This window comes from Xyrauchen texanus, chromosome 33 (assembly GCF_025860055.1).
Source record: "Xyrauchen texanus isolate HMW12.3.18 chromosome 33, RBS_HiC_50CHRs, whole genome shotgun sequence".
NCBI classification, from domain to species: domain Eukaryota; kingdom Metazoa; phylum Chordata; class Actinopteri; order Cypriniformes; family Catostomidae; genus Xyrauchen; species Xyrauchen texanus.
Window position 1 is genome coordinate 29,737,274 of NC_068308.1, and position 11,835 is coordinate 29,749,108.

The window sequence follows — 11,835 nt, forward strand, 5'->3', positions numbered from 1 at the left end:
CTCATGCGATCCCAGATGTGTATGACTTTCTTTCATCTGATGAGCACAAACGAAGATTTTTTTGAAGAATATCTCCAATTTGTAGGTCCATACAAAGTGAATGGTGGGCAGAACTTTGAAAATCTAAAAAGCATATAAGGCAGCATTACAACAGTAATCCATTTGACTTCAGTGGTTAAATCCATATTTTGAAAAGCGATACGATAGGTGTGGGTGAGAAACAGATCAATATTTAAGTCATTTTTTACTATAAATCTCCACTTTCACATTCTTCTTTTGTTTTGGCGATTCACATTATTTGTGCATATTGCCACCTACTGGGCTGGAAGGAGAATTTAAAGTAAAAAAGGACTTATTGATCTGATTCTCACACACACCTATCATATCATTTCTAAAGATATGGATTTAACCACTGGTGTCATATGGAATAATTTTATATGCCTTTATATGATTTTTGGACCTTCAAAGTATCATCGTATGGACCTACAGAGCAGAGATATCATTCCAAAAATATTTTTTGTGTTCAGCAGAAGAAAGAAAAACATACACATCTGGGATGGCATGAGGGTGAGTAAATTATGAGAGAATTTTCAGTTTTGGGTGAACTATCTCTTTAAATTGAGAGCAGATGAAGACTTTTACTTAGGGCTTCTGCTTCTGAGAAAAAGACTCCAGTACTCAGTTTTGCGAAGATATTAAAATCTGCAATCAAAACTAAAAAATTCCTGTTCTTGTCAAATTCTCCCATGACCAAATTATTTGAGCTATTCTGTCCACATTCGCTTTATAGCTCTGAACTCTTACTGTATGTCAACAATTGTCTATTTTTATTTTCTATAAGGAATTTTAGAAGTATCTGAAAAAAGTTCATTAAAAAATCCATTCATACTTGAGCTCACACACACCTCTACAAATGTAAGTTTTATCATGGTACAACACTTCAACCATATAGCAGCATAAAGACCCAAGGGACAGAACACATCTAGACATTTCTTCATCCCTTCCTGCTATAAAACCAGTAAAAACAGCTCTACATGGAATTCTGCATCCCACAAGTAAAACCCACTGTCACCTTTCGCCTATATAGAAATCATCCATTCATGATCATCCAATGACAGGCTTGACAAGCAAAGTTTCAGACACTAAGCCTGCCAACTGGAGACAAAAGCTGCTGTTCCCAAGGTAAAAGCTAATAAGAGTACATCCCCGCTTGCCCCATGTGTTCTGCTAGACTTGTGTTAATTACACATGAATATCACATGTAACAACAGTCCATATCCTTTCATCTGAGTGCGGCGCAAGAGAGAGGCAAGCGATGGAAGACGGAAAAAATGGCAAAGCATTAATACTAATCACTGGTGCGGTAAATTAATTTTGGATTGCTTCTCTGGGTTCGTACAAAATTGTTTTGTTAAAGGGGAAAAATGAGATTAAAGCTTTAATTATACTTGTAATTCATTCCACAAAATAAATCCCTCCTATTTAAAAGGGTCTTTTTCGATGCTGTAATGTGGTGTTTGTCACAAGTCAGGGATATACTGAGACCCAGCAGACAAGATGTTCACCCATTTCTCATTTTAAATTGAGCAGTAGTATCTTACGACGCCCCTCCCTATCTGACAGACCGTTCCAGCCATCAAGAATGCATCCTGATGCTATTGGTGCACTTAATTCCTCAAACAGTCACATGACCTGCAAAGGCTTCCGACAAACCAAAAGGTGCTTTTTCACCACCGGGCCGAACAGTTAACATGGCTGAACCTTGCTGTTCTCTACCGATTCTAGCTTGTGGACAAAGTTATGGTTTCTATTTCCATTGTGATCCTGCGAAAATCAGGATTAGAAAAGACTGACTGAGCAAGTGACCAATCGTGAATCACGTTTACAAAATTATCAATATGCAAGATATTGTCAAATGGTCAAATCTAGTGGTTCACTCGCAAATATTACACACTCTGAAAATAAAAATAAAAAATACTAAAATATAATAAAAAAATTAAAAGACTTAAGGTTAGGGTTTTATTTGATAAACTATCTTTTATCTTCTAAGCTTTTAGACATTGCCATTTTCATTTCTCTTTAACCTAATAATATAACAATAATATAGCCAACCAACAATATAAAATATGTAACAAGGAGATACAAGAACCCCCTTAGATATATTTGTAAGTGTACTGTCATTTAGGATTTTCTTAACTGGGCCCAGGTCCATACTGGCCACATTGGTCATGAGTCATGGCTTTTGAAAGGTGTGATCTATGTTGTACTGGGTGGTCTAATTTGATCAGAGGTAGTACTGGATTTTTTGAAAACCACTGGTCTAATCAGTCGCAAAATTAAGTTTGGTGCCATAAACCTTTAATATGACCAGTTAAATTGTTCAAGTCCATGTTCTCATCATGGTGTTGAATCTAAGAATAAAATCACATTGTATCATCTCACTTTTACCTGAAACAGCAGTGAGGCCTAGCCAAGCAAAATCACAGAAATTAAGAAATATCAAAGTGGAAACATAGGAATGGAGGGAATGTATCAGGAGAGAGTGTGGAGGGGGTGAGGTGGGGGGTAGACTTGACTCAGACACAAGGCTAAGATTACGGACTCAAACGAGAGTAAATATTTACTTAGGACTCGATGGGAGCAAGAGGGAGCATTCAGTCATCAAACAAACAAGCACAAACACAGATACACACTCTCAGCGCTTGCTCTATTGCTAGTGGATCTCATTAAACGCAGGTCAGCTGTTGTCTGCCCACCTCTGGGCTCACACTTCACTAATCTGCCATCACAACTGCACTGTCCAGCATTACACACAGGCACACAAAAAGATTTCCAGACACAAGAGCAAACACACGGTTGTTCCCCGTGTGTGCTCTGTCTACAGGTCTCCAAATCCCGATGCAAACACAGCACAGCAACACTGCTGATCTACTGCCAGCTTTTAGCAGAGAGCAGAAAAATACAGACTATGTATTTTTTGTGTGGGGTAGTGGGTAATATTGCCTGCTTTCATTTCAATTTAACCTTCATGTGAATTCTCCCCCTAAGATACATTCAGTCCGCTTAATGAGAAATGGGCTGAACGAAGCAAAAGTGTCTCCTCTGACACTACCATTGCATCTGGACATAAATCAAAGGCCGTTTTCACCATGGAGGTACAGTAGGCAGTGCCTCCTCCAAACATTCAGAAGAAATATGAGATCAAATAATGTTTACAAAACTAATAGTTCTGACTAAAGCAAGGCCATTGCACAAGCTATATTCAAAGCCATTCTAAAATGACTATAAACCCACAAGATGCTATGTTGCTTGGTAAATGCAAACCATTACAGTTAGGGTTATAAACTATAGGTGCCTCCCAAACATGCTATTCTACATCATTTTGTAGAGTAAGTAGTGCAGGTAATATGCTAACTGAAAATGCAACAAAAAGAAGGTGCAACTAGCAAAACTTAAGTGAAGACAGCACTTGTAATGATTTACCATCACCCCACGCTGTGGGTATATGTCAGTTGTTTGAGATACACGTGTTAAACTGAGTTTGGCTAACATGCTAAAGCTAGCAGTAACACATTGAATACATTTGAAAAGTCAATAACTTCAGCAGATAAAGGTGCTGTAAGTGATTTTGTCATGGAAAGGTATGCAAAAATTGTTCCTGCTCCCTGAAAGATATCACTGAAAGAAGTGTCCTGACATATCTCACAGAATACATCTCATAGATAGAATATACATCAGTACTGTAGAATCTCATCTCTGTGATAGCTCTAGACTCTGTAAACAGCAAACAAAAATGTATCCACGGGCCTCGGTTTCTGACGCTTTCTGCCTGTCAATGATTTTGCGCATTCTCATGTATTGTAGTTGCTGCTTTTGCTGCTGTTGCTATATTTTGGTGACAAGAGTTTATAAAAGGTCAAAGGCTACTTTAAGATGGAACATACAGGTGAAACTCGAAAAATTAGAATATCGTGCAAAAGTTCATTAATTTCAGTAATTCAACTTAAAAGGTGAAACTAATATATTATATAAACTCATTACAAGCAAAGTAAGATATTTCAAGCCTTTATTTGATATAATTTTGATGATTATGGCTTACAGCTTATGAAAACCCCAAATTCAGAATCTCAGAAATTTAGAATATTGTGAAAAGGTTCAGTATTGTAGGCTCAAAGTGTCACACTCTAATCAGCTAAACACCTGCAAAGGGTTCCTGAGCCTTTAAATGGTCTCTCAGTCTGGTTCAGTTGAATTCACAATCATGGGGGAGACTGCTGACCTGACAGTTGTGCAGAAAACCATCATTGACACCCTCCACAAGGAGGGAAAGCCTCAAAAGGTAATTGCAAAAGAAGTTGGATGTTCTCTAATTGCTGTATCAAAGCACATTAATAGAAAGTTAAGTGGAAGGGAAAATTGTGGAAGAAAAAGGTGCACAAGCAGCAGGGATGACCGTAGCCTGGAGAGGATTGTCAGGAAAAGGCCATTCAAATGTGTGGGGGAGCTTCACAAAGAGTGGACCGAGGCTTCAAATGTCGTATTACTCTTGTCAAGCCGCTCCTGAACAACAAACAACGTCAGAAGCGTCTTACCTGGGCTAAAGAAAAAAGAACTGGTCTGTTGCTCAGTGGTCCAAAGTCCTCTTTTCTGGACTTTGGTCCAGAAAAGAGGTGTTATGGAAGACCAAGATGCTTCAATGAGGTGTTATGGAAGACCAAGATGCTTCAATAGCGGCCTTCAGCTCTTCTGCATTGTTTGGTCTCATGTCTCTCATCTTTCTCTTGGCAATGCCCCATAGATTCTCTATGGGGTTCAGGTCAGGCGAGTTTGCTGGCCAATCAAGCACAGTAATACCATGGTCATTGAACCAGGTTTTGGTACTTTTGGCAGTGTGGGCAGGTGCCAATTCCTGCTGGAAAATGAAGTCAGCATCTCCATAAAGCTTGTCTGCTGAAGGAAGCATGAAGTGCTCTAAAATGTCCCGGTAGACGGCTGCGTTGACTTTGGACTTAATAAAGCACAGTGGACCAACACCAGCCGATGACATGGCTCCCCAAACCAACACAGACTGTGGAAACTTCACACTGGACTTCAAGCATCTTGGATTGTGTGCCTCTCCATTCTTCCTCCAGACTCTGGGACCTTGGTTTCCAAATGAGATGCAAAATTTGCTCTCATCAGAAAAGAGGACTTTGGACCACTGAGCAACAGACCAGTTCTTTTTTTCTTTAGCCCAGGTAAGACGCTTCTGACGTTGTTTGTTGTTCAGGAGCGGCTTGACAAGAGTAATACGACATTTGAAGCCTCGGTCCACTCTTTGTGAAGCTCCCCCACACATTTGAATGGCCTTTTCCTGACAATCCTCTCCAGGCTACGGTCATCCCTGCTGCTTGTGCACCTTTTTCTTCCACAATTTTCCCTTCCACTTAACTTTCTATTAATGTGCTTTGATACAGCAATTAGAGAACATCCAACTTCTTTTGCAATTACCTTTTGAGGCTTTCCCTCCTTGTGGAGGGTGTCAATGATGGTTTTCTGCACAACTGTCAGGTCAGCAGTCTCCCCCATGATTGTGAATTCAACTGAACCAGACTGAGAGACCATTTAAAGGCTCAGGAACCCTTTGCAGGTGTTTAGCTGATTAGAGTGTGACACTTTGAGCCTACAATACTGAACCTTTTCACAATATTCTAATTTTCTGAGATTCTGAATTTGGGGTTTTCATAAGCTGTAAGCCATAATCATCAAAATTATATCAAATAAAGGCTTGAAATATCTTACTTTGCTTGTAATGAGTCTATATAATATATTAGTTTCACCTTTTAAGTTGAATTACTGCAATTAATGAACTTTTGCACGATATTCTAATTTTTCAAGTTTCACCTGTAACTTCCCCCGTGTATCCAACAAAGACAATGTTAAACTCAGAGAACTTGGAGACCTTCTCATAGAGTTAATGTCTACTAAAGAGGATGGATACTTACCAGGATTAGATTACCTTGACACTGCATGTGGCATAAACCCCATCGTAGGCAAACTTCCACAAAGTCTGCAGGAAAAGTGAGATTCTATCAGTTTCAGATACAAAGAGGAATGCAACATGCACTTTCCTCCATTTTCCTTCTTCACACAATTTGTCTGTTGTGAAGCTTGGACATGGAATGACCCAAGCTTTATGCTGTCTGCTGCTCACACTCCAACCTCCTGATATGATAAAACCTCACACAGACACACAGCTTTAAAGACAAATGTAATTGCACCAACATAGGCTCACATATCAAAATATTGCCCAATTCATAACAAGCCTCATCCCTTGCCAAAATGCAGAGGATTCAGAGCAAAGCCCATCAAGGAAGATGCTCCTTAAGGAGAACAATATTTGCTGTAGGTGTTGTGCTTCCACCTCTCACATAACCAGAGACTGTAAACTGGAACTGAAATGCAAAGAGTGTGTAAGTGACTTGCACATCACAGCTGTACATCCCAGTCCTTCTCCATGGATCTTAAAAGCTGAAAAAGCAGAGACAGAAAATGAAGGAAACATCAATAGCACAGCCACCATATCTTCTTACTGTTCGGAGATATGTGGTCCAGGTCAGTCAGCTCGCTCCTGTTTAAAAATATGTCTGTTTAAAAGGACTCTAGAAAAGGACAGCGAGAGCACTCAAGTAAAATGTATGCAATCCTGGACAATCAGAGCAATCGTTCTTTAGCTTAGACTTTTTTGAAGTACAAAGTAGATTTCTCTTCCCTCTTCAACCAAGTCGACGTCGCTGATTTCTCCGCCAGCCCGCCGAGAATCAGTAGCCGTACCGCCCTCCGACAAAGTGAGGAAACGGAGTTTACACAACCGTCATCACTCGACCCTCGAGGAACCGAGTCGGAGTTAAAGGACGGATGAACACACATTCTACATTTGTCCTCACGTGATCCAAGCTAGAGGTTAACATCTGGGCAGAGATAGAATGTGTTAGTGTGTTATTCTTTTGTATCAAGATTATCGTTTGTACAGTTTACGGACTGCCGAGTCCGCTCATTGTTGCTAATAATATTCAAGGTATTAATGTAATGATCTGTTATAACGAATGAGATTTTGCCATGTTATAATCCAACCACGTTGGACTGTTGTGTATTTACGCCATCGCGGACAGTACACTGAGTTTATCCTTTAAAGGATCAAAGACCGCAGGATGGGTTACGAGCCGTTCGCCGCATCTCGGAGTCTCTGAGTGATAAACTAACAGCTGCCTTCTCTCCCACGATCGCAAAACTGGCTTCGGCACCACCACTTTATTCTCTCCCTCTTTCATACTAACCGCACACGCATACGCGACCCCTCACAAACATTTGGCTAGTAGATAACTTGGTGATAAAGGTCAGCTTTGTCCCCAAATTATCGTACAAGCAGAGACACGCAGTAAACGCTGCCATATTCTCTGGCTGGAAATCTCGCATGACGTACTCTCCACGAGAGTCACGTCAACTATTTTGTGCGCGTCACTCACACTACACACACACACACACACACACACACACACAAACCTTCCTCATGTGTTATAGGCTTATTTTGGTTACCATATCTAATCATGTCACTGTTTAGTTTGTAGTTGTAAGTCTGAAGTTTATTGACTGCATTGTATTGATTATTAATTGATCAATTCATCAATAAACGTTGTTATATGGCTGGCAGGGGATGCCAGTGCTCGGATTCAAGCCTTCGTTGTTCTCTTTTTAATATTGATGCTCTCCGGACGTTCATTTACCTAAGAGAACAATCTAATATTGAGACTGTTATACTGTCTGGTTATTAGTCCCTGATTCCAGGGTGGTGCCCAGACAATATTAATCCTTATTAATATTCTATTGATTTTGATAATTTACAATTAGCTTTGATGATTGTTGATTTAAGGGATTCAAAATATAACATTGATTCTAATCAGTGTTCTATTGATTTTAATAATTGATAATCATCTATGATAATTATTCATTATTGCATGCAGAACAGTGTCTGTTAACAAAGCTGCTGATAGTATGGGTCAAACAGTGTTTGAGAGGACCAAGAATCACAGCAGTGCGCTCTCTCAATTGAAGATCAAACTTTTCTAGAAATCATGGAGTTTCACAAAGACAAATCAAACTCCTGGGTTGCTCCTTTCCCCTTCAAATCACCTAGACCACGCCTCCCAAACAATCAATTTTCAATTTCTGTAAAGCGCAACTTTGACAAAAGACCTCAGATGAAAGAACATTTTCTAGGGTTCATGGAAGTTTGAGAACAAGCAAGCAGAACTGGCACCTCAACTCAACTCGAAGAGAATGAATAATCCTGATACCTGCCAATCTTCAGAATATACCATCCTTGAAAGCAAGACCAAATAAGGGTGGTCTTAGTTTCTAGTGCTGAGTACTGTGGCATCTCTTTGAACAACATTCTTCTCACAGGGCCAAATTTGAATAATTCCCTCCACAGAGTGCTCATATGCGTTTGAAAAGAGCCAATACCAGTAACCGCAGACATTCAGCAGATGTTCTACGGTTTTGTTGTGGGAAAGGATAATAGGAACTACCTCAGGTTCTTGTGGCACAGAGACAATGACATGTCTAAAGAGATCATCGATGCGAGTGTACTTCTTGGTAATAGTCCTTCCTCAGCAATTGCTATCTATGGTCTGAGACATGCTGCACAAGAAGGTGAGCATGAGCATGGGTCAGACACGCAGCAGTTTGTGAAACACCACTTTTATATGGATGACAAGCTTTTCTCTTTGCCAATCGAAGCCAAAGCCATTTTGACCCTCTTGGCCTAGTAGCACCAGTAAACATCATAGGATGGTTCCACACTCCTTGTCCAATGCAAAACATTCAGAGTTATGTCTCTTCTCAGATGCATCGAATAAAGCCATAGGTGCAGTAGCCTATCTCAGAGTGATCTTTTCTTTGTGTATGTTCATAACAGTACAAAGAATCTGGCAAAGCACAGTTCAAGAACAATGGCATATCATACCAACATACCAAAACCCAACTGATCTTTGAGTGTGAAAAAAGCTCTGAGGATCATAAGAGACTCCAACCACCCGAGCCATGGGCTGCTCTCACTGCTACCATCAGGCAGGCACTACCGCAGCAACAGGAGCATCACCAGCCGACAACATGACAGCTTCTTCCCCCAAGCAATCAGACTTTTGAACACTTGATCTCTCACGATCAATATACATCAGCACTGCACATTATTAATCTTACACTGGACTGTCATAAATTATATTCTCTTTAATATACAACCTACAGTATATTTTTTATACACTTTATATACTTTTTTTTATTGTATGTGTATTCTATAGTATGTGTATTCTGTATTGTGTGTATTGTTTACTGTACATTGTACAGTATATTATGATTGTGTTGTGTAATTATGTGTACATTAGATATGTAAATTTTGTTGTGTAAATATGTTGTTTATTGTAAATTGGTATATGTCTCGTCACTGTCATGACTGCTATGTTGCTCGGAACTGCACACAAGACTTTCGCCCATTGTTGCACTTGCGCATATGGTCGTGTGACAATAAAGTGATTTGATAAAGTGATTTGACCCTAGCAGAAAAGAGAAACATTTTAAAAAACTGTTCACTTTGGAAACTCTGTCCACTGATTCATGATTGTCTGCTGAGAGTTGGCGGATGCTTAGAAAATTTTCCATTAAGCCAAGAAGGAAAAAAATCCCCTCTTCTTATCAAAGCACAGTCATGTCACAAAATTATTAGTAAGGCACTACCACCAAGAGGTGAAGCACCAATATCATCAGTTCACTGAAGGAGCCATGAGAGCAACAGGCCTGTGGGTTGTTAATGGCAAAAACATAATCAGTTCTATTTCATAAGCTAAGGGGAAGATATTCCACCTGGGAGGATATTCCATGTGAACGCCTAGACATGCCCCCTCCTTTCACATATGTTGGTCTGGATGTGTTTGGCCCATGGACTGTCATAAGCCATCGTACCAGAGGAGGCTCAGCTCTTTGTAAACATTGGGCAATCCTTTTTACATGTATGAGCACTAGAGCAGTGCATACTGAAGTGATGCATCAAGCTCTATTAATGCCTTAAGTCGCTTCTTTGCAATAAGAGGACCAGGAAAACAGCTCAGATCTGATTGAGGATCAAATTTTGTGGGAGCCTGTCGGGAGTTAAAGTTCACAAAAGACCCCACAGTTCAGAGAAACTTGAGCAAACAAGGCTGTGAATGGAAATGCAACCTGTCTCATGCCTTCCACATGGGTGGTGCTTAGGAACGTATGATAAATCCATCCAACTAACACATGAAGTTATGTGCACATTCATGGCTGAAGTGTCAGCAATAATCAATGCAAGATCATTGGTTCCAGTCTCCTCTGAGGCACCATTTCTCTTAAACCCTGCCATGTTACTCATGCTGAGGACAGGTTCACTTGCTCCTTCTGGAAATTTCACTGACAAATATATTTTCAAAAGTCAGTGGAAACGTGTGCAAGTTCTAGCAACTGAGTTCTGGACTCGCTAGATGCGAGAGTATATTCCCATCCTGCAAAGCAGGTGTAATGGACTGTTACACAATATCCAAGCTGGAGACATTGTTCTATTGAAGGACAGTCAAGTGTCTCACAATGAGTGGCTTATGGCAGTGGTCACTGACACTTTTCCCAGTGCTGATAGAAGTGTGAGGAAAATGGAGGTTAAGACCACCTCACAAGAAGTAACAAGAAGTTGTTAAGACCATTTCAGAAATCATTGTTCTTAAAGAGGACTGAAAATTCATTAACAGTTATAGTGACGTCTACAGACATCAGGTGAGGAATGTTTTGCCTTTTATTTTACAGACTTCATTATTGTTTAATTTACTTGTTATGAGCGCCACCTTATGGACACTTATTGCAGAGAGGTTAAAAAAGTGAAATAGGAAGTTAATTTAGTTACAGTCACATGTTGCATCAGAAACATACTGGGCTCAACAATCCTTTGCTTGTGAAGTTTAAGAAAGCAATGGCTGTAAGTAGTTATATTCTTATATTATACATCTTAAGTGTTGACATTTTTGGTTATTTAATGCTTACCTGAGTTATTTTGATTGAGCTAGCATGATTTAAGTGGTTATTTAGAATTGTAATGTCTCTTTCTTTGAATGGAGTTTAGCTTACTGTCAATCTCCATTAAAAAAAAATTATAATAAAAAAAAACAATCACAGAGGGAGGGCAGTATATTTCCCTTTAGTATAAATTATAATAATTTTTTCTACCCTTTTCTCCCCAATTTGGAATGCACAATTCACAATGCGCTCTAAGTCCTCATGGCGGTGCAGTAACTCAATCCGGGTGGTGGAGAACGAATCTCAGTTGCCTCCATGTCTGAGATCTTCAATTATCACATCTTATAATGTGGCTTTTCTAGCGCATTATATATAGCACATGTGGAGGCCCACGCTATTCTCTGTGGCATCCACGCACAACTCACCACATGCCCTACCGAGAGCGAGATCCACATTATAACGACCATGAGGAGGTTACCCCATGTGACTCTACCCTCCCTAGCAACCAGGCCAGTTTGGTTGCATAGGCACTCCCTGGATTCGAACTCATGACTCTAGGGGTGGTAGTCAACGTCTTTACTCACTTGGTTGTGTGTTGATAATGTAAAGTAAATTGAGTTCCATAAGCCTTTAACCCAGTAATTGTTTAAACATCAAATTTTACTTGAACATTCATTTACACTGGAAAAATAATCAAAAAAATGCATAGAGAACCTATTTTGGTTCCTTATTTCAGAAGTCCAGTGCATGAGAGATATAAACATATGCTTGTGTACA